At 41.4% G+C, this 21,478-nt stretch overlaps 1 long non-coding RNA gene across 1 annotated transcript; it reads left to right on the top strand.

The window, feature by feature from the left end:
- Positions 1-5,813: 5,813 nt before the first annotated feature.
- Positions 5,814-9,699, top strand: LOC109283141 (uncharacterized). Its single transcript, XR_002090217.2, has 2 exons — positions 5,814-6,311; positions 8,826-9,699. It is a non-coding gene; the product is annotated as an uncharacterized LOC109283141 (long non-coding RNA).
- The last annotated feature ends 11,779 nt before the right edge of the window (positions 9,700-21,478 follow it).

The following is a 21,478-nucleotide window of genomic DNA, read 5'->3' as shown; positions in this document are numbered from 1 at the left end:
TGGATTTAATTACTAAAAGAACTAGAGAATCGCAATATAATTAATGCTAGTCAACTTGGTTTGAATGAAAGTACATCTTGTCAAACAACCTGATTTCACTCTACAATGAGATTACCTCACTTTAATAAGATTTGCCTAAGATGTGAGGAAGGGTTTTAATGCATTATTTACTTGGACGTAGGTACCTCTGTTCCACTTAAGTCACACGTTAGATGCTGAAGTCCCATTTTGAATCTGATTTATAGTACTTTGTTTAATAGGATTGGGAATACTCAGTCACAGAGGAAAAATGTAAACCAGATGCAGAGTCAATGACATCAATGTAATTTTTAGACTGCTGCCTTAAACACTCCTTGGGAGTCATAATGTTATTATTTTGCTGCATTATTCAGACTGCTTAAAATTCTTAGGGGATTCTCTTATTTTTGTTAACATCAACATCTTCTTGCACCTTAGTTGAGCAATAGCTGAGGTCAAGGCCCTGTAAGTCAGTTTCCTGTTACACAGAAAGTTAGTGAAACAGCATCTGGGTATTTCCCTAATGTAAATGGCTTAGTCACATGATAGACCAGTCCTTGAGCAAAAAAGGTCACAAACAGCATATAAGCAATCCACTGTTTCAGAAATTTCAGTAAAAAAAAAACAACCCACGGTGGGGGGCAGTGGTGCAGTTACACCCCCTTTTGATTCCTGCTCCACCTGAAGAAACAACTATTTCTAGTCAGGCAGCACTGAGAGGGTCAAACTGACTTCATAGCTCATTATTACCATCTCCCAGACTCCTGCTAATTTTTATCCAGTCCATTGGTGTTAATGACTCTCTATCCTTCTGATGTTTCACTATTTAAACTATGCTTTCTTCTGCAATTTTGCTGTCTCTCAGCCATACCTGGTAATGTCTCTGTTCTATTTCACAGCCCCACAGACTGTCAAACTAAAAACCTTAACTCAGGTGTAGTAATATTAATTCAGGTATAGTAATGATGACTGCCAGTGAAGTATCGGAGGCACTGTCAAAACTCTCAAGTATGCTAGATTTTGTTTTATAAATCAGAATAAGAGACATACTTTTAACTATAATGACTATAGGACTAATGCCACAATATTTTTTGATTTTTTTGTGCCTTTTTCTAGTGTGTTGTGTTTTTTAAAACATAATATATCATCTAGCAAATCAGTACACATTCCAATAGTTATATTTATTTTTGCTTTGATCTTAAACTGAATAATATAGTGCTAGCCCCCTAGCATATTAGTAATGTTTCTAGTTTCTCTTTAACTGGAGAAAAATATGTTGTGCTATATGATGTGCCACCCCATCTACACCCCTTTTTTTTAAATACTAGATCCCCCTATACTGGTTACTAGGAAGAAACTTGACATCAAGCATTGACTTTAATTAGTTGGCATAATACAAAAAGCAAAAGTTCTTGCTGCTTGCCACACTCTTCCAAAAAAATCCACAGGCGAAATAGTCACAGATTGAACAAAGTTTTTCAGAGACTGACTTTCAAGACTGCAAGTATGTGTGGACTGTAGTCACAGTGACTGTGGTACAGTGTGGAATTACCTGATCCAGCTTTAGAACAACTAAGTAGCTAGTTAACAGTCTAGCCATGGTAGTGTGGAGCTCAGGGCAGACTAAGTTACCCTGCTTCTTGGGGTATGTTACCATATGTAGTTCATTTGCATCCAGTGAAGCCTATCTTCACAACATATTTTAATTAAAATAATTGGGAGAAAAGCTCTTTTTATTAAGCGATTCAATACTCCTCCCCTTTTGCAGGCCAAGAATGACACCAGTTCATCTATTTGAGGCATCATTCACTCTTCCAGTTGAAACAGGAAGGAGAGACCATTCTGCTAATCAGAGAGGGCTTCCGTGAGTTAATTTCAGTTATCAGTTAATCTCAGAAATCAGAGCTTTAAAATTCTCTATGGAGGCTCAGTTTGGTAAGATCAAAGCAGAAATAAAAGAAATTGGAGGCAGGGTCACAAGCCCTGAGATAAAGGTGGAGAGAAAACTACAACCATCAGTAAATCTACATAATACAATGAAGATGAAAAGAAAGAAAATTACTTTATAGAGAAAACTGGGGACTTAGAAAATCTTGAGAGAAAAAGTAACATAAGAATAAGAGGGCTCTGAGAAGGTGTGGGGAAGGAGATCCAGCAGAATATTTAAAGCAGGTTTTCTACTCCTTCCTACAGATGAAGACAAAAGCAGCAGTCTTGGCAGACATAGCACAGAGTTCTCTACATTCCCCCAGGCTCACACAGACTGAGAGACATGGTACTTTGTTGGTACTGATACTTCTGATTCCACTCTGGGAGACTATAAAATACAAGTGTTTTGAAACCTGTCCAGGCTACATTAATAAAAAGGAAGGAACTGAGTGAAATTACAGCATCTCTCAGAGAACAAATATAAGATACACATGGGCTTTTCCTTTTAAGCTTATCTCGTGCATCAAGAACAGGAGAACATCATAAAGGAGAAAAAGGAAGACTAAAATCCTTGAAAAATTAAACTTAATGGAAAACATACTGAAATCTCAGCTCAAGCCTCACCCAGACAGCAAAAGGCAAACCATAATATTGAATGGCAAACAGTTAAGGCCAGGAGAAAGAAAACAGCGAAGTACAAGGATAAGGAGACTTGGAGAAGTCACAAAACTAGGGGTATTTGAAGGGATTTGACTGGGACTGAATAATAGTAGGAGGAAATGAAAATGGAGAGGGGAATATCACAAGGACAAAAAGATTAAAAGAGTAATGCTGGGAACCAAAATAATTAGGAAAATGGAAGTAAAGAGAGGCTAAGGCTAAAAACAAGTAGTAGGGGGTGGGAAAGAGGTATAAATACAGTATAATATGAGAAGAGACTGGGGGAGACTTAAAATATGTCTTTGCACAACTTCCACCAGAAAACAGTATCTGACTAATAATATAGTCCCAGCTTTCCCCTGGATGAGAGTTTGTACTCTCCCAGGAAGGTGTTTATTACACAGGTGTGGAGAGGTTAAAGGTACCATTCCACCTGAGGGTTAGGGTGAATCTCCACATTTTAGAAAAAGGGTAGGGTATAAAAATAAGGATCAGTTGGGGATCTAAGTGGGAGGGGTAAAATGTATAAATATAAGGATTGTGTTGGGAGTCAAATGTGAGGGAAATTGGACTGGGTAAATTAATGAGCATAGTAGGGCAGTAAATAAAGTTAATGTTAAGCCTAGAATGTAGACTACACAGGGACCAAAAGAGTGCCTTTTGTGGAAGAATGTAAACTCGTGACTGGGACCACCTGAAATATGTCAATACAATTAATCTCATTTCTGGCTTTGGTATCAAGTATACCTCATGCCCAACTACTCTAAATTGATTGTAAATAAGTTCCTCTTTCAAGGTGATTGCCTCTCCCTTGTTATCCCATTCCTCTCCAATCTAAGTGTCTGTGCCAACTGGAAAATATTTTGGGATCTGCCCTGTTATAACATTAATCTATACAGTGCCTTACAATTCATGGTCTAAGGTGCTCAATTCAAGTAATCAAGCCCTACTGCAATTAATCAAGTAGTATACCTTCAGTTTAGGGTGTTGGGCTCAAGCAATCAAGCCATACTATAGTTAAGCAAATTATAAAGCTGGGGAGTGATCAAGGGTTTCACCTACAACAACCAGAGATGGATCCAAAAGGTTAACATTTACAATACAACTAAAAGACAATGACCCTCTACCCTGTCAGCTTTGTCTGGACCCTGATCTTCAACCCATCAAGAAAATATGCTTTGAAGAATGAGTATAAGAGAAGAATGAAGCTGTCAGCAAGTGCACTCATCCCAGAAGAGAAACATCACGCTGTCTCATCATAATCTGCTCCCAGCTAACCACGCTTGGCAACGGATCCATGCCTGGTGAAAAGTTGCAAAGATCAGGACTGCTTCCTTACCCATGTTGGTGAGAACCACTATTATGGCTAGAAATATACTGAACTTGATTATAGCTTTTTTTATTTGTAGATTGAAATTAGCCTACCTGTAATTTTCCTATACAACTCATTTTTAATTAATAAAGCCTTTCTTCTAACTATTGATGGAAGTGTTGTCAGTCTTCCTAAACACTAAGCATCCCATTTTAATTGCAACAATTACTCTAGAGTTGGAATTTGATTACAGAGTTGTCTAAATAAAACAAAGAGAAAAAGAAATAGGGAGGAGAGAATTTCATACTACTAATCATTAGTGATCAAGATGGGGATACTTTTTTTCTTGCTGTTTCATCAAAATTTTAGATTTTCAGCAAGGTTCTTGTGCAGAACTTATTGGTGGACTCAGGATCTAAACTTGGGCATGTATACATGTGCACTTTAACGCATCTTAGCTTATTTTAATGTGAATTAAAGCGTCACAAAAAACCCATGCTCTTTAGCTAATGCACAATAAAATGGGCTAACATGCATTTTTCCAGTATGGAAATGGAGGTACTAGATTTAATGCACGTTATCCAAAGTGCATTAATTGAATGTGTAGATGCACCCACATAAACATTTCTAATTCTCACAAAAGGAAGTGAGTGGGATAGTAACAGAGGAGCTCGGGTGTCTTGCTCTGGATTCAGAGGTATGACATCAGAGGTATTATGTATTTTGTCCCCTCAGTTAACCAAGCTTTAAATGGGTATTCAGTCATTACAGCTGGGGAGTGAAAGAGTGCTTATGAAATGTTATGGATCCAGTGGCAAAAGTCTGAATCTTGTTCTAGACTCCAACTGAAGTCTACTCCCACTCAGCCCTGCTGCAGATAGGTGCCTGCTCCTCTGCGTAGGGATTCAAAGGCAGTTGGCCATGTTGCTGACCACATTTCTTCTTTCTGTGTGCTGCTGGCTACTGGAATTGGTGCGTTTTAACCATGCCAACTCAATGAGGGGCTAGACTTAGGCAGTTTTTTAATTGTTGCACAGACTGTGTATTGAACATGAAAATGTCATCAAACGCAATAAAAATTCCTAAATACTTTAATGAAATTAAATATTTTATGGTGCTGATGCCTATAAAGCTGTGCACATGATGCTTTTTAGTCTTCTACTTAATAATCTTAAATTAGAGCAGTATTGTGGTAGCAATGTAACTGGAAAGATGTCACTCTTTTTCTGCCTCCTGCATTTTTATGTATAGAATTGTAGGAAAGTAGGGCTTCAAGGAAACACATGAGGTCATCTAGTTCAGCACCTGCTCCAGGCAGGATCATCCCTAATTAAACCACTGCAGTCAAGTATCTGTCTAAAGAGTGTCTGCTTTTGTATAGGGAAGGCTCTTATCTGCTAGCGGTGCATCTAGCATTTAATTTTTAATTCACATATAGTATCTTTCTAAGAGACACTGTTCCCTATATTTACATCCATTCTCTCATTTAAATAAACATATCCTAGGGTGAATAATCCATACAAATCTAATGTATATGGATTATTATATGGATATATATAAAATTGTATTGTAGAATTTTATTTTATATATAAGAATTGTATTACAATCCTTACTTTGGAAGGTTATTTATTATTTTCCTGCCTCTCAGATAAAACTTTCCTTCTTGTTTGTATTGAGTAGTCATGGACCACAAAACTACTGTCCCCTTTCTCCCAGAGTATTACAGACCTTAAAAGTTACTGTGAAGTGCTGTTTAATTAGAGGGTCTTTCTTCAGCATATGACTACAAATTTGGGGATATATTTGAATGATGATAACTTTATATTTTTTCCCCATGTAAATTAAATCAAGTGCCCACACTGCAGGATGGCAATAAGTTGTTCATCAGGGACAATATGCTTAGAAATATGATAAGGCTTTCTGACTCTGTATTTGCTTAAAGTGAAATGTGTGTGGGTTATACCTCATCCCTTCTCACTTTCCATGTCCAACTCCTTTCACTGCATTAGTCCATGGGGCGGGCTATTTCTGCAGCTGCAATTCTGGCAACATCTTAGCTGCTTCTGTTTATAAGGAAAGGTCCCAGCAGTTAAAGCACAACTGGGATCACTCATTACTTAGCTCTTGGGCAGCTCAACAGTATGTCCTGGAGAACCAGGCAGTCCACTATAGTTTAAGCAAAGTTAGTATCTTGTGAGCTGTAGTTGAAAAGAGCTTGCAGATCATTATTGCTTGCCAAGCTTGTGGCAAATACTTTTTGTGCACCCAGTGTAGATCTTTACTTTGTGTGGGAGGAAGCAAAAGGATATAAAGGACGCCTTTCCCCTACTGTGGTAGGATTGAAAGCCTGTCTTCTTGGGAACACAATCACTACCATGAATTCTTCCAGAAGGTAAGCTGTACATACTACTTTCCTCTAAGCAGGCTGATAACAGAGGGAGGGCAAACCATTTGACAGTGAAAGAATTCCTGTGATGGTCTTAAAATTCTGCTGCTGGATATTGTTATTTGTTTGCAACTCTATAAGGTGCTAAGTAGATCCTGTCCAAAGAACTACACATTAAATAATACATGCATTTCTTTAGAAGATGGCATTTACTACCCACAGTTTGTCATTAGTCATTTTCTAAAAGTTCCTTTCTGAGGTATGTGTGTATGTGTCTGTGTTACAGTGTTGCACTCGAGGGCTGTGCCTACATTGCCATTTTTCTTTAGATCTCCTGTAGTTGCGTGAGTGCTAATATAGGCAGAAACACCAACAGGTTATTTAATACTTCTCAGAGCAGTTTTAGGCAACTTGGCATTTTGACTGCACTGAATTCAGATGGAGTTATGAGTGCTGACCAGTTCTCAAAATCGGAACAATGGTCAGATAGTGTCTCTAAGGGTGGGCAAGTGCAGCACTAGCCCTGGGCACCAATTTAGAGCAGGCACCAGACTGTCATTCCTGGGGAGCCCATGCTATAGAACTGCTGCAGCTGGTGTGCAGTGAGCTTGTCCCCATACCTCTGCCCAAAGAACTGAAGGAGCTTGCTGCACTTCTACAAGTGGTGTTCCCACTGTGGACCTAAAAACTGAGACTCCAATAAACAGAAGGTGCTTATAAAAATGTGTTATTATTTTCCATGTGCTTTAGTTTCCTCCTTTATAAAATGTGAATAGAAATGCCTGCTTCACAAAGGTGCCATCCCATTCAGGGCTGAATCATCTTTGTGTGTCTGTGGCACTTTCATAGCTGCATAAGCACACTTTTTGGCACATTTTGGATTTTGTTTCTACCTGTGTCAGAAGAGGATCACCTAGATATACACCTACCTGCAGGAAGTAAAGATTGGAGGAGTGTTCTCCCATCCCTAGCCCAGTACCTTTTATCTTCTGCTGTTAGCAAAGTGCTGTCACCAGCAGGCCACAGGCTTATAATTTCTCAGAGTACTCTCCAGCTCTTCTGAAGTTGGTTCAGTAAGCAGCCAGGCTGGGAAGAGATACAGGACTTGGAGGTGTGCAAGGTAATGGGAGGGTGGCTCCATGAGATAGATGCTGCCCTAAAAATAGGGGGCCCTAGGTTCTAGCCCCTGGCTTCTCTGCATCTTTTGTTTAATGTTCATTAGGCAAAATAGATCAACAACAGTGGGCTAGTTTCTGCTTCACTGGGGGTAGGGACAGAGCTACCTTCCTTCTAGGGCAGCATCTTACCCATGAGGCACCTTTCGTCTAGCTTGCCTGCCTCCTGGGCCCACATTTCTTTCTGTTTTGGCTTTGCAGCAGGCCACCTTCAAGAAGTACACTGGAGAGTCCTTCAGGGAATGCTCACCTTGTGACCAAGTGGTTAAAGCACTTTGTTAGGAAGCAGGAGACCGATTCAAACCCTCTTTGGGTGCAGGGAATCTGGACCTGGATACTCCAGGTCCTGGGCAAGTCCCTGTTCACTAGGGTACTGGGCTAAAAGGTGTGAGGGGCCCTATTCCTTTCCAGTTGTCTCTTTTCTGTGACTGCAGGTTTGAGACCTACAGAAGAGTTAAGCGTGACTGAGGGATTCTCTTTTACAAGAGAGCCTTCATGGTCAGAGAGCAGCTTTCTGAGCATGCTCTGATGGGAAGCACAGGGCCAATATAAGTGTATTGGCAAGTGTACACAAAGGCCAGTGTTTACAAGTACTAACCTATGGCAGCATTTATTAGTTTACTGCAACATAATAGGGCCACCAGTGTAGACACGGATACTTTACTGAAGAGCTAATTAAGCAGCTCCGCAGTAAACATCTTCTGTAGATGTGCCCTGTGTTTATAAAGCCTTGTGAAACCATATGGAAAAGGTATTACAGATGCACAAAAGATCAGTCTCGGTACAGGTGCTATTGGACAGAGGCTTACAGCACAGTTATCAATCATGACTGGTACCCTTCGTCAATGAATACATTCAGTGTCCTGGATACTAAAGTACTGTGTGTCCGTTCTCTGGTACAGCTGGAAATAGATTGTCAGAGGCAGTTTGGGCAGCTTAAGTGGTGGTGCTGCTTCTTTTCGGTGAATAAAAGAGAATTTCAGTCTCCAGTCTTTTCAATTTGCCCCTATTCATGAACACTAAGAAACAAAAGAGAATGTTTCACACAACTGATTTGTATCAACAAGAAAGTGAAGAATAACTTTTGCCAGAAGCACAGTACATCCTCTGACAAGCCTGTACCCAGCCTCTCCTGTCTGTCATTGTTGGAGATGTACCAAGTGGCTGGTAAGTGTTGCTTATTTCCAGTTATGGAGATTCTCCTACTAACCCTGTACAGCATGAGGTGTTCTTTGCCAAATCTAGTCAATGATTTAATATGCTCCACGGAGTTCACTATCATATTATAGGACTCTTAACAAAAAAAGAGCCAGTTTTAATCATATCTTGCTTTTTGTTTTGACAGAATACATTCTCTCCGTGCTCACAGGCCAAAGGCGCCTGCAAATATGAGTGAGAACTGGCACAGTTCCTGCAGATGCAAACAGGACCGCGGAGATGAACTATCTGCAGTCCATACACTTTATACTGTGATCATCATGGTCATCCTAATGGTGATATGGGGGGCCTGGGCAAGAAAAGATGCCTACTTATAGCTGCAAGCTGCCTTTTGTGTCAGAAGTTCAGAATTCAGAGAGATACTCGTGACAATAAAAAATACCCAGGAAAATACAAAAGCCCAGGGCTTTGTGAATCACAGCTCATCTTGCACATAGAATGGAACTGCTTCTGTCAGTGGATTTGGCTAAGTCAAATTCTGTGGACAAAATCTAGAACACAGTTTCAGCAATGAAAGTAACATTTTTGTAACTTAACATTTGTGTCATAACATACTACATAATTCCTTTTAGATAAAGGAAACTGTATTTTAAATTCAGTACAATGGTAAAAAGGTTAGATTCACATTTTTGCTGGACAATGCATATATATTTTTACATCCATTTTCCACTTTTGAACTCTAGATGTTCACTTGTTTGTGGTTTTATATTGCAGTGTAAATTGTGACAGGCTCGAGTAGCCTACTTCCTCCCCTGCTAGTAGGGAGTTAACTGATTAGTGTAATCTTGACAAGACCGAAGACCAAACGAACACTTGATAATAAAACAGGAGTAATCCATAAAGAGAAACCCAGCTGGTTGATGAACAGAATACAGTAGTTTGTGATTGTAGCTTGAGGCCTGGATTTATGCCTATGTGAAAACCTTTTTCTTTTATTAAAATCCTTTGCAGGTTCAAGAATAAAGCTTTGCCTATTTGTGAGAGTGTTTTGTTGCTGAAAACCTATAGCTCATTCTACCATTTCCCATCCTCCATAATATCATCTTTAACCACTGTCTACTCTACATCAACCCACTGCTTACCATATCATAGTGGTAGAGATCCACATATAGATGAAAAGTAGAGCTGGAAGGGACGTCCAGAGGTTACCTACTCCAACTCCCTGCCAGAAGCAGCATTATCCCTATCCAAACTATCCTGTAGAAATCCATTGTCCAACCTATTAGTAAAACTAAAGTCAACCCTGACAACCTCAAGACATAACACATTAATCTGCCACAGAGAAAACAGGGAAACGACAGCAGCCATGGTCCTGCTATGAGGTTTGTTAAAAATATGCTTAAGAGATCCATGCCCTCTGCTACAGAGGAATGCAAAATGCCTCACAGTCAGTCTGTACCAATCTGACCATGGAATAAAATTCCTTCCTGACCCCAAATATAGCGATTGGTCTGAGCCTAAGCAGAGGGGCAAGATCCTCTAGGCAGGAATCTACTGGTTAAAGTCCCAGCAGGAATACTGGCATGCCCCATCACAATCCCCAGCTTTGGCTGCAGCCAATATCCAATGCTTCTGAGGAAGGAGAAAAAAAGCCCCCAAATTCTGATGTGTAGCAGCAGGAAGGGGAAAAAAATTCCTTCCTGGCCCTATGTGGCAACCAGCAAAGCCCAGAAACATAGAAATACCCAGTAAAGCATAGGCATAGCTACTCCTCGATCATCCCTGACCAAAGCTTGTCCAACCTCTTCTTGAACACCTGCAATGATGGAGATTCCACAAATTCCCTAGGCAGTCTATTCCACTGCTTCACTGTTCTAACAGTGAATAAGTTTTTCCCAATATCCAATCTAAACTTACTTTGCTGCAACTTCAAGCCATTGGTCTGTATCCTTCTCTTTGCAGCAAGAGAGAAAAGGTGCTTCCCCTGTTCTTTATGATAGCCTTTTAAGTATTTGAAGACTGTTAGCCTCTTAAGTGACTTTTCTGCAAGCTGAACATGCCTGTTTCCTTCAGCCTGTCCTCATATGACTTTCCTTCCAAGCCGTTTATCAGTTTTGTCACCTGCCTCTGCACCTTCTCTTAACTTCTCCATGTCCATTTTAAAAGGTGGAGCCCAAAACAGTACACAATACTCTGGATGAGGCTTAACCATTGCCAAGTAAAGAGGTACTATCACCTCCCATGTCTTATCTAATATTTCTATTCATGCAGCCCAAAACCACATTTGCCTGTTGTGCAGCTGCAGCATGTTCCAGACTCATATCGAGTCTGCAATGTACCAAAACTACAAGATCCTGCCCTGTAGTACTGCCATCTAGCCAGATGTGACCCATTTTATATTCATAGTTTTGATTATTCTTCCCAAGGTGTAGCACCTTGCACTTGCCAGTACTGACCTTCATTCTGTTAGCTCCAGCCCAGCTTTCCAGTTTGTCAAGGTTCTTTGGAATATTGCTCCTGCCCTCCAACATGTTCAGGACTGTAACGGGGAACCAGAGGTTCCCATTACTTTAAGGGGGGAACGTGACAAGCCAAGCTTGCTGTGTAGGGCAGGCACCTGAACAAAGGAAAGTAAGCAGGCCAGGGACAGCAAAGAGGAGCTACTCCTAAGTAACAAGCTACTTGCACCAAAGCCAGCAGGGAATGGTTAAGTGGCATGGAGCTAGGGAAAATGGGGAAAATCCCTTCCCCACCCCGACTCCCTTCCACATGGCTAATAACAAGAATACTGCAATAAGTGAGCAAACTGATCAGCAAGGAATGGGTTAAGCAGAACCTTGTCCTGAGCCATACTCTTCAGCATGCAGTTCTTCCTCGTGTATGGCCAGCTCCTCACCCAGTAGCAGTGCAAAAAACATCAGCAGTAAAAGCCATGGCTTGCCTTTAAAAGCTCCCTTTAAGGCTTCCCAGAGCCAGTCATGCATCCCGGCAGTCTTTTTAACTACTCTCCTGCCATGCTTGTTGCATTCCCACACCTTATAGATCTTACTCAGCCAAGTTGCTACTTACTGTTCTTGAGGCAAGGGTTTTTTGTGATATGTTTGTTGGCTCAACAGCCCTACGGTTGTATAGTTTTATACTTAATGTATAATATAACAAAATAATGCACAATCCAATACAGTTATATTTGTTTTTGCTTCAATTTTAAACTGAATAATATTGATGCATTGCACCAACTGCACCCTGCCTTTTCAAAACCCTAGAACCACCTGTGGTTGGCCATTTTACAGTCCTCTTGTCCCTTAGCCATCTCCAATGACTTAATGAATATTATTATAAGGGCAGGGACTGGGGTGGCATGAGCCCTTTAGAAGCTTCTAGCCCTCCTGGGTACCCTTATCCTTCAGTCTATCTTCCCATGACACCATGCTTATTATTTCCTTGAGTTGGCAAAAATTTGTCTTTTTGAAATCTAATGTCAATCTTCAGGATTAGAAAGTTGTCCTCTACACAAGTTCGGAACGTGCTCAATATCTTATCTTTGGCTGTATTTTTCTTCCAGCAGATGTCCAGAAAATTGAAGACTCCTATCAGTATCATCTCATAACTTTTGGATATTTTTTTTTATCTCCTTGAAGAGGGTCTCATCCACTTCTTCTTCCTGACTTGGTGGTCTATAATAAATTCCTACCATTATAAATTGAAAGATACATTGTATGACAGAAAGACATTCTGAACACTTCTTTTACCACACAAATCTTTACAAAGCTTGATGGCTATATATGTATTTAATAAGTAATCCAATAGCTACAGATATTTATCTTCTTAGAATTAAAACATACATGTGTACATTTAGGAAGAGAATACAGGCCAGAACTATAGTATGGAAATCTAAGTACTGTGCTAACATGACTATACTGTTTGTAGTTTCTGAATTATGTTGTTTAGAGTTAGCGTGGGTACATGAATTTTGTTGTTTAGAGTTAGCGTGGGATAGCGTTGTGTAGTATGTAAGGATGTTCATAATGAGAGTCTCAAGGTGATCAAGCACTTCAGATAATGAAAGAGAAGCTTCAGGAGCTACTTTATCACAGCCGATAAGTAGGTACTTGGAGAACAAAATGTTGATAATGGATGGAGACTTCAACCTAGCAGTCTTATAAAGATGTAACAAGATCTGATGGTTAAAAAACTGATGTTAGACAAATTCATAATTAGTAGCATTGTTTGTTATTTGTATTATCAGCACCTAGGAACCCTGGATATGGACCAGAAACTCATTTTGCAAGGCAGCACAGAACAAAAAGGCGGTCTCTGGCCCTGAGAGCTTCCAATCCAAGTATTAGACCAGAAGCAGCAGATGGATATATATTAGGGCTGTGCAAAATTTCACCGGCCATTTTATTTTGACACTGTTTCAACTCATTTCAAGGGCAAAACAGCAAAATCAAAATGAAACAAAGGGCTTCAAAACAGCCTCGAAACAAAATGAGGCTAGTTGAAACATTTTGACCATAATGCTGGGGATGGAAGTCAGTCCAGCTGGGCTGACTTCCCATCCCCAGCGCTAGATTGGGCTGGGGGCAGGAAGTCAGCCCAGCCCGATCCAGCACTGGGAATGGGAAGTCAGCCCATTTGGACAGACCCTGCCACCCCAGCCCGATTCAGTGCAGGGAATGGGAAGTCAGCCCAGCTGGGCTGATTTCCTGTCCCCCGGCCAATCTAGCAAAACATCAAAACAGAGTCGAAACAGCCTCACTGTTTCGACGAAGCAAAATGGAACAGCTGTTTTGAATCAGTCGAAATAAAATTTGATACAAAATGCTGTTCTGTCAAAACCTCAAAACTCAAGGTGAAACGCAAGTGTCATTTCGCACAGCCCTAATTCACATAGTCTATTTGTAGACTGCAAAGAAACAATGTAGGTTAGCACCTGTGTGCAGTGATCTCAGCAGCCTGTTGCCAAATTTGTAAACATCATAACAAAGGTAAACTTTAAGTAGGATTTTGAAGGTGGATGATGTATTAGTTTTCTGAATGTTTATAGGAAGCTCTTCCATAGTGCATGAAGGTGCTTGTTAAAAAGTTTAGCAAGTGGATTTTGAAGGTTGGCATCACAGGCCAAGCAGAGGTGAGAGCTGACCACTGAGTACTGAAGGATAGATGAGAGGGTAGATGGGCCTAGGATGTGAAGGGTGAAGGGTCTTGAAAGTGAAGTCAAGTAACTTGTGTTTGGTATGTTAGAGAAAGGTAAGCCAGGGATGGGTCCAAAAGGGAACCATCAATCACTTCTGCCTTTGTGAGTGGATTCATATATACAGTTTGTGCTTGAAAATTTATTAATACTTTCTCATAATATAGATTATGGAGTTCAGCAGAACATGAAGTCTTACAAGCATCAGGTTTCAAATCTGTCCCTCTGCTGGATTCATGCCATACATACATGGTAAATAAAAGAAACGGAAGATAGTGCAGGAAAAAAAATCTCTTCCTGTGAAACACATGTGGAAAAAAAATATTAAAAAGAGCTACTGGTATAGCTATAATATAAATATATTGGAATTTCTGAATAGGTTCAGAGGGGAAGTAACTATGAAGAGCAAGAAATCAATGAAAGTGAATAAAACAAGGATTATGCAGGATTTACCAAAGAGCCTTCTTTTGTTTTAAAGGTCTTTTGTTACTGCTATGTATCAAGGGACACATAAAATTATTAGTTCCATTCAGAAAGTAGTCCTGGGAAAGCATTTTAGTCTCATAGTCAGAAGTGATTGCAGGTCAAGACTTGTGGGTTTGGCTGTTAGCCTGTATATGTAAATCCTGCTTCAGTAGCCTAGAGGTACTGAAGGTCCACAGGTCCTGCTGCTTCTGCTGTTTTGCAAGGAATGATTAAGTTTCAGGACTTCCTGTCTCAGGCCTTCAGGAGAAGGAGCATCACAATAGTGATCCAGAGAGGAGAGCAGAGGACTTGCAACATGCAACAAGTTTTTAACTCTCTACACTTGTTGCAGGAATCTTTGCAGGTGTCTTTGTTCCTCCTGCAGAACATATGCTTTTTATCAGTTGTAACCTGAGTGGTACTCCAAGACATACCCCTTTCCAATTGAAGGGATCAGAGCAGGTGCACGAGTGATGTGGGAGGTGTAGGGATCCTCCTTCCCTATCCAGCAGAGCCAGATCACCAACGGGGACTTAAACATACACCTTTTAATGAGAGAAACGGTGGTGAGAACATAACATATATAAACCAGGGGCTATAGGGGATACTACAATACCCTGAGGGGATGGCATTCAATAAAGGTTAAGCATTCACATTCATAGACATATTCATCTAGTTAACCAAAGACAGGTTTAACAAAATATAGAACACAAACAACACAATAAACAATACTGATTGACAAAATATAAAATGCAGAAAACACAAAACACCAAATAACAAGGCATAGGTACCTGGAGGGGGGAAATACAATGACCTCTTCCACTCCACCAAGAATTTCTCCCTGTCATTTCACTCATCTCTACTTGACCTAATCAGCACTTGAACTCAGATCTCCCACATGGTAGGCAGAAACTCAGCCACCACTGCTTATTGTTAGGCTATGTGGTAATCTGGAAACCCCTGCCACACATTGAGCTGCCCTGCCTCTTGCTAGAGAAACTGGAAGTGGAACTGGGAGCCTCTTGGGCACAGCTTTCTGCTGGAGCCAGGCAGGGAACCTCTCCTGCTGGCTGTAGCCTCTTGCTGGGGATCCTGGAGTCCAGCCAGGAGCCTCTCCTGCTGGCTGGGCTGCCTATGGGTCCTGCTCCTTTAGACTCTTCTGGGGCAACTACTCCCACCCCACTAGCCCAGCTCTTTGAAACTCCTTCTTCCTTACAGGTCTCCCCTGAGTCAGCTGTTATCCCCCTCCAGGTGACCCCAGGGGGCCAATCAGGGGACATGGAGGGTGAGTCTCTGGGGCCTGATTGGTGAGGAAAGGGAATCCCAAGCCCCCCAGTCATTTTTTACCCTTTCAAAAGCCCTGGACCAAATCACTACCAGCTAGCCCGTCACACAGTTCCTATGACTACCAGAGAAAATAGAAGGGAGAAAGGGTAAAAACCACAAATGATTGAAAGTGGGGAGGTGAAGAGATGGTCAAAGTCAGCAGCAACTGGTGGGGATGAAAATAAGGAGAAATTTCCATTAGAGCTAAAGGATTGTGGTAAGGGAAGAGGAAAGTTTCCAAATTATGCAGTGGAGGTCTATAGTACTCTGAGGGGATGCTTGTGAGCCCATTCATATATTGCTGCAATCCTCTCAGCTCTGCTGTTCTCTGTGCCGTGAGCAGGAAGGCAATCACCATCGATATTTCAGCTTTCCCATTTGGAAAAGAATATGAAACCTACCATGTATGGGTGTTAGGTGGTTGATTTGTTAACATCAATAAAGCGTGTATTTTATTAATATTATGTTTTCCCTTTGATTGGCTATCTAGCTTTTAGTCTTGTAAGGCATAGGAATGCCCTATTATGTAAAATTTAAAAAAGAAATGATAAATACTAGAATGTGTTGACTCTTAACATCACTGTAATGAGTACATTTGGCAGTAGAAAAAATAACATCAGTAAAAAAGCCACTATGATGATTCTACACAAATCTTCATCATCTTGCTGTATGTTGTTTACAAAAAATCATTCACAAGTACTGTAATAATGATGAAGGAATAATTTGCTGGGGCAAGTACAACTCAGAATTACACTTGTGTAACCCTATCCTATTATCATATTTCTTAGTGCTTCACTTTGGACAAAACTCAATTGATATCAATCAGAATTTTGTTTGAGTAAAGACTAGGTTTTTAGGGTTTTCAGCTGTTTTTGTCTAGTTTGATTACTGAAATTCAACATGTCCATCTGAAATTAAAATCTAAATTCTTTGTATGCCTTTTTTGTGGATCTGTGAAGATATGTAAGGACTCAAATCCACTGAGTAAAATATATGTTCTAAGACTTTTCCTTAAGGAGAATCAAGGTATGGGGTGAAAACTTTTTTCAACTAATAGCTAAATTCTGTAACTGAGTCTTTTCTTATTTTAGTATATTACGGTAACAGAATAACTGTGTACTTTACTTTGCTCAAATAATAATAAAATATCTGCTGAATAATATAAAAAATTCTCAGTTCTGATACTTGGAAAAAAAAATTTCCCTAGTTTTGTTAAAAGTTTAATAAAATATTCCATTCCTAGAATAAATCAAAATGTAGCACTGCAATTCAGAAGACATGACAGCAGCACAATTCAAATGTTAAAACAAAGCTTCATATAATTTCACATAACCGTACAAGACTCTTTTTAAGCTTATCAATATAGCTGATGAAAATGAGACAACGCAAACACAAATTCAGAAAGCATGTGTCTATTGTTACACAGTAATCTTTTTATTAACACTTCTGTGTACATTAAACAGACTTGGATTGATTTTTGTACATGTTCAAATAAGGATGTGATTTAAACATACCTGCCTGCGTTATTTTAAACTAACGGGAACAATGTCAGCATTTCAGCCAACAAGTCTGATGATATACTCCATTTACCATTTGCTTTTTCAGATAGTGAAAACAAGCCTTTAATTTTCCATGATAATACTCCCAAGCTGCTGCTGTGAATGTTTTATTTCAGAAGTGTCAAACTCTTCCCTGCTCCTGCTGTAAATACTGTCCTACTTCTCTCATTAGAAAAGACAGCCTGTTCTAGAAAAAAAATCTTCCATCCAGAAGTAAGTGTGGCCCTTTCCCTTTGCATGTTTTGTATTGGTAAAACTTTGCCATCATCTTTGTGTTCGAGTCCTAATTTATGAACAGTGGGCAAAACCCACAAAGGAATCTTGGGCTACTGAAATAGGAACCCTGATATCTAACGCAATGCACAGCCCTGAGTCCAGGTTTAAGTGCCTCCAACCTAATTTGGAGCCAGGATTTGAACCTGGTTTTGCCATATTGCATGAGCATACTCCACCCACGGGGCCCTAGGATGTTCTAGGTTCAGGAGGGAAAGAAAAGGGTCTCTCAATCACTCCTGTAGTTGCTCCATTCTACATAAATAATTAAATAAGCAGGGATGTGAGCCTGATTTTCCATATCTCAAGTGAGTGCCAGAACCACTGCACTAGTGAGTCAATCCTTCTGTGGGTCAGTGAATTATTTATACAAAGCAGAACAGTTTCAACAGGAGATAGAGACACAGCAAGTCTTAACTGGTGACTCACAAGGGTTTAGGTGCCTTATAAAGGTGGTGCAATAAGGACTGAATGGTTTTGCATGTGCCTGGTCGAATTTAAGTACCAGGGAACTTTACTGGCAGAAACCTTGGGGTCTTCAAGGTTTGGCAGTAGCTGAGCAGGGATTTTGTGAACAGAAATTTTGAACATAGGTGACTGTAGTGGGAATTAGGAATTTATGCCTTCTGTGGAGCTAACCCAGGCCAGGTATAAACATTATACTTTTATCAGTAGTGATCAGAAATCAGGCTATACCTATAACAGAAGTCTGACACACACAGACTGGTTTAAAAATGGCAGAACCCAGTCTAAGACTTGCCCCCTCCCCTCCCCTCCCCTCCCCCCCCACCCAAAAAAAAAGGGTGAAGGTGTGTTCTGTTTCCTACTGATCTAAACTACACTGCTTACAGAAAACTGCATAACTTAGCTAGCCCCACACTGGGGTTTAGTTGTATTGAACATTGCTGCAATAAGGACTGGATGGTTTTGCACATGCCTGGAAAAAAGTTAAGTACTTTCCTGGCAGAAACTTGGGGGTCACCAAGGTTTGGCAGCAGCTGATTTGGAATTTTGATTACTTAAATTTTGAACATAGGTGAACATGGCATGTCATACTGCCTTTTAACTAGGGCAGGAAGAACCACTAACAAATCGCAATCAGGAGTTGCTAGAAATCTAGAAAGCTCCATATTAAATATGTGAATTAAAAATATACCATACCTGATCAAGACTTCAGTTTGCTGTTCTATTTACTGTAGCAGCCAGTGCTCAAACTTGGAGTGATAGTAGTCTTTAATTAAGTCCTACTTCTCTGCCAAAACACACATATTTTTTTAACATTAGCAGTGTGAATTTGGAGCTTAGTCCATTTAGCTGTACTTCCTCAGTTTGTCAGCAGTAATAAGGACAGCTGTCTTGTTTGGACAATAATTCCGCTTGAATTAAGATGCCTGTATATTGATTAAATTGGTATTGACATAGGGACTTTTGGATTTGATTATAGGAAATCAATGCATCATTGTCTCTTCCTATTGTAGAATTGATCTAATATCATTCAGCAATAGAATTACTTCAGTGATCCTTTCTTAACATTAAAGTCAAGTCACTTTATGAAGTTGGTATCATCGGATGTCTGGATAATTGATAGTAGTTGATTTATCTCATTAAATTGAATTTCATTTCCATTTGTGAAGCAGACACTTCTAAGCTTTCTGCCAGTAGAAAACCTTTCAGTCTTTAATGAACCTTCAAAATTCCTGTGAATAATGTACACCAATTTGAATAATTTCTGATTTTAGAAAAGGCACCTGCTCCCAATAAGGAAATTTGTGTAATTGGGATTATGAGCTATCCAAAGGTGCATCCCAATTTAGATTTTATTATACAATGAAAACATTTTTCCTTGAAAATTAAGGGAAAATCCATTTAGAGCTGGGGTTGTCAACTGGGGGTATGCAGAAAGGCTGTAGGGGGTATGTGTGGGTGGGCAGGTGGTCACACCTTGGGGCATGGCAGCAGGGTCTCCCCCAGCACCTTCCCATACTTTGCTTCTTATGGGGGAGGGGAGGGGCATCCCAGGTGCCGCTGGCCCCACGCAGCACACTGTGGCACCTCCCCATGGCCCCGACCTCAGCTCACTTTCTGTGCCCCCTCCCAGGAGCAGGGCTGGGGGGTGAGGGGAGCGGTGCCCCTCTGCAGGCCTCATATGCACTGCCCAGCCAGCCGGGGAGGATGGGGCTCACGTGACGGCCGCCACTGCTGCCATGCTGCTTTCCTGTAGCCAGTCTCACGTGTGCCTCTGTGGGCTGGTGATACACCTTGCGCAGCACCCATCAGCAGCCCACAGAGCCACATGTGCAACCAGCCACGGGAAAGTGGCATGGGAAATGGCAGCGGCAGTGTGGCATGGGGTGGTGGTGGCCGCTGCATGCGAACTCCGTCCCTCCGGCCAGGCAGCACGTGTGTCCTGCAGAGGCACCACTGCCCTTGCCCCCCCCCTCTGCCACTCTGCTCCTGGGAGCGGGCAGAGACACATCCCCCCCCTTCTCGATCTGCACTCCCCAGCCCCTTCCCTCTCTCCTGCCCACCCCACACTTACCTGCTGGGGGGTGTGTGTATGCATGTTCATGCCTGCATGTGTGTATCTGTGTCTGTGCCTGCATGTGTGTGTATCTGTCCCCTGCCCACCTGGCCGCAGCAGGCACGTGGGCTGCATGGCTCTTGGGGCAGCAGGGTGCACAGTCCAGCCTGCAGCAGCAGCTGCCTCCACCCTATGCACAGATTTGGGGGGCACGTACTCCCCAGACCTCCACCAGGGTGTGTGCAGCAGCAGGAACTGCCTCCCGACTCCCTGCACCTCCTGGATGAACTGCTGTCATGGCTCCATCCTGCACTCCACCCCAACTGTGCGGCGCCTGCCCTGCCCCAGCCCCACTCCCTTCCTCACCACCGGGGGGGGCTTGATCTGCCCCCCCTTCCCTTAAAACCAAGAAAGAAATATAAAGGGATACATGAGCTGAAACTTTGAGGCAGAAGTACACTTGTTAAAAAAGGTTGAAAATCCCTGATTTAGAGTGTCAACAGCCAGAATGTGATGGAATCTCTGCTTTCAATGAGAGCTGCAAGAGCTTGTAGATTTTGACTTCAGGGATGCTATATTAAGCCGAGTTTGAATTCCCAGTTTGTGCATATTCACTTTGTTGCTAGTTAACAGAAATGTATAGGCTAAAAATCATAGGCCTAGTTTTGAGGCCTGATCTGACCCTTTGTTCTCCACTGATAGTAAGTAAGAGGGGCTGTCAGGCTCTCAACATTTTCCCCATAGACCAGGGGTGGCCAACCTGCGGCTCTGGAGATACATGCAGCTCTTCAGAAGTTAATATGCGTCTCCCTGAGTCTTTGGACAAGCACACAGTGACCAGCTTCCAAATGTTTTAGGCATATTCTTATGTTTGGCTAAGCTCCATTTAGCACAGGGCCTGCTTTGTACTATCTTGACCTGCTTTGTGTACCATTTGAAAGCTGGTCACTTTGTGCTTGTGCAAAGATTCAAGGAGATGCATATTAACTTTTGAAGAGCCGCATGTGGCTCTGGAGCCGCAGGTTGGCCACCCCTGCCACAGAGGGAGATCCCCAATTGGTGGTAAGCAAGTCAGCCACTCTCCCTACTCTCTAGAGAATATGTCTAGAGCCCCACACTGCCATGGTTATTTCTAGGTGCTAATATAACTCTTTGCAGCCTCCTAATTAATCTAATTTATACCAGGGGCTAGACTGACTTTTTACTTCTCTCACATTCTGGGAGTTGCAAAGATAGGACAAAGCAGATCCTGTGCTAAATGGAGCTCGGCGAAACACAAGAATATGCCTAAAACAAAGACAAACCAGCGAGTTAAAGGATGGTGAATCAGGCAACTAGGGGGACTGAAGGCATGCATTCTCTTTTCAGCTAAAACCATCTTTAGAGTTATTAGTAATGGTGGAAGAGAAGGGAGAAACAAAGCAATTCAGAAGACAGTGATATTAAGCAAAAACTGTAGAAGAATGTGATGACAAAGACATGGAAACAGAAAGTAACTTTTA

The sequence above is a fragment of the Alligator mississippiensis genome, chromosome 4 (assembly GCF_030867095.1).
Source record: "Alligator mississippiensis isolate rAllMis1 chromosome 4, rAllMis1, whole genome shotgun sequence".
In the NCBI taxonomy this organism is placed as follows: domain Eukaryota; kingdom Metazoa; phylum Chordata; order Crocodylia; family Alligatoridae; genus Alligator; species Alligator mississippiensis.
The sequence above is the reverse complement of the archived record's forward strand: the minus strand, read 5'-3'. Positions and strand labels throughout refer to the sequence as shown.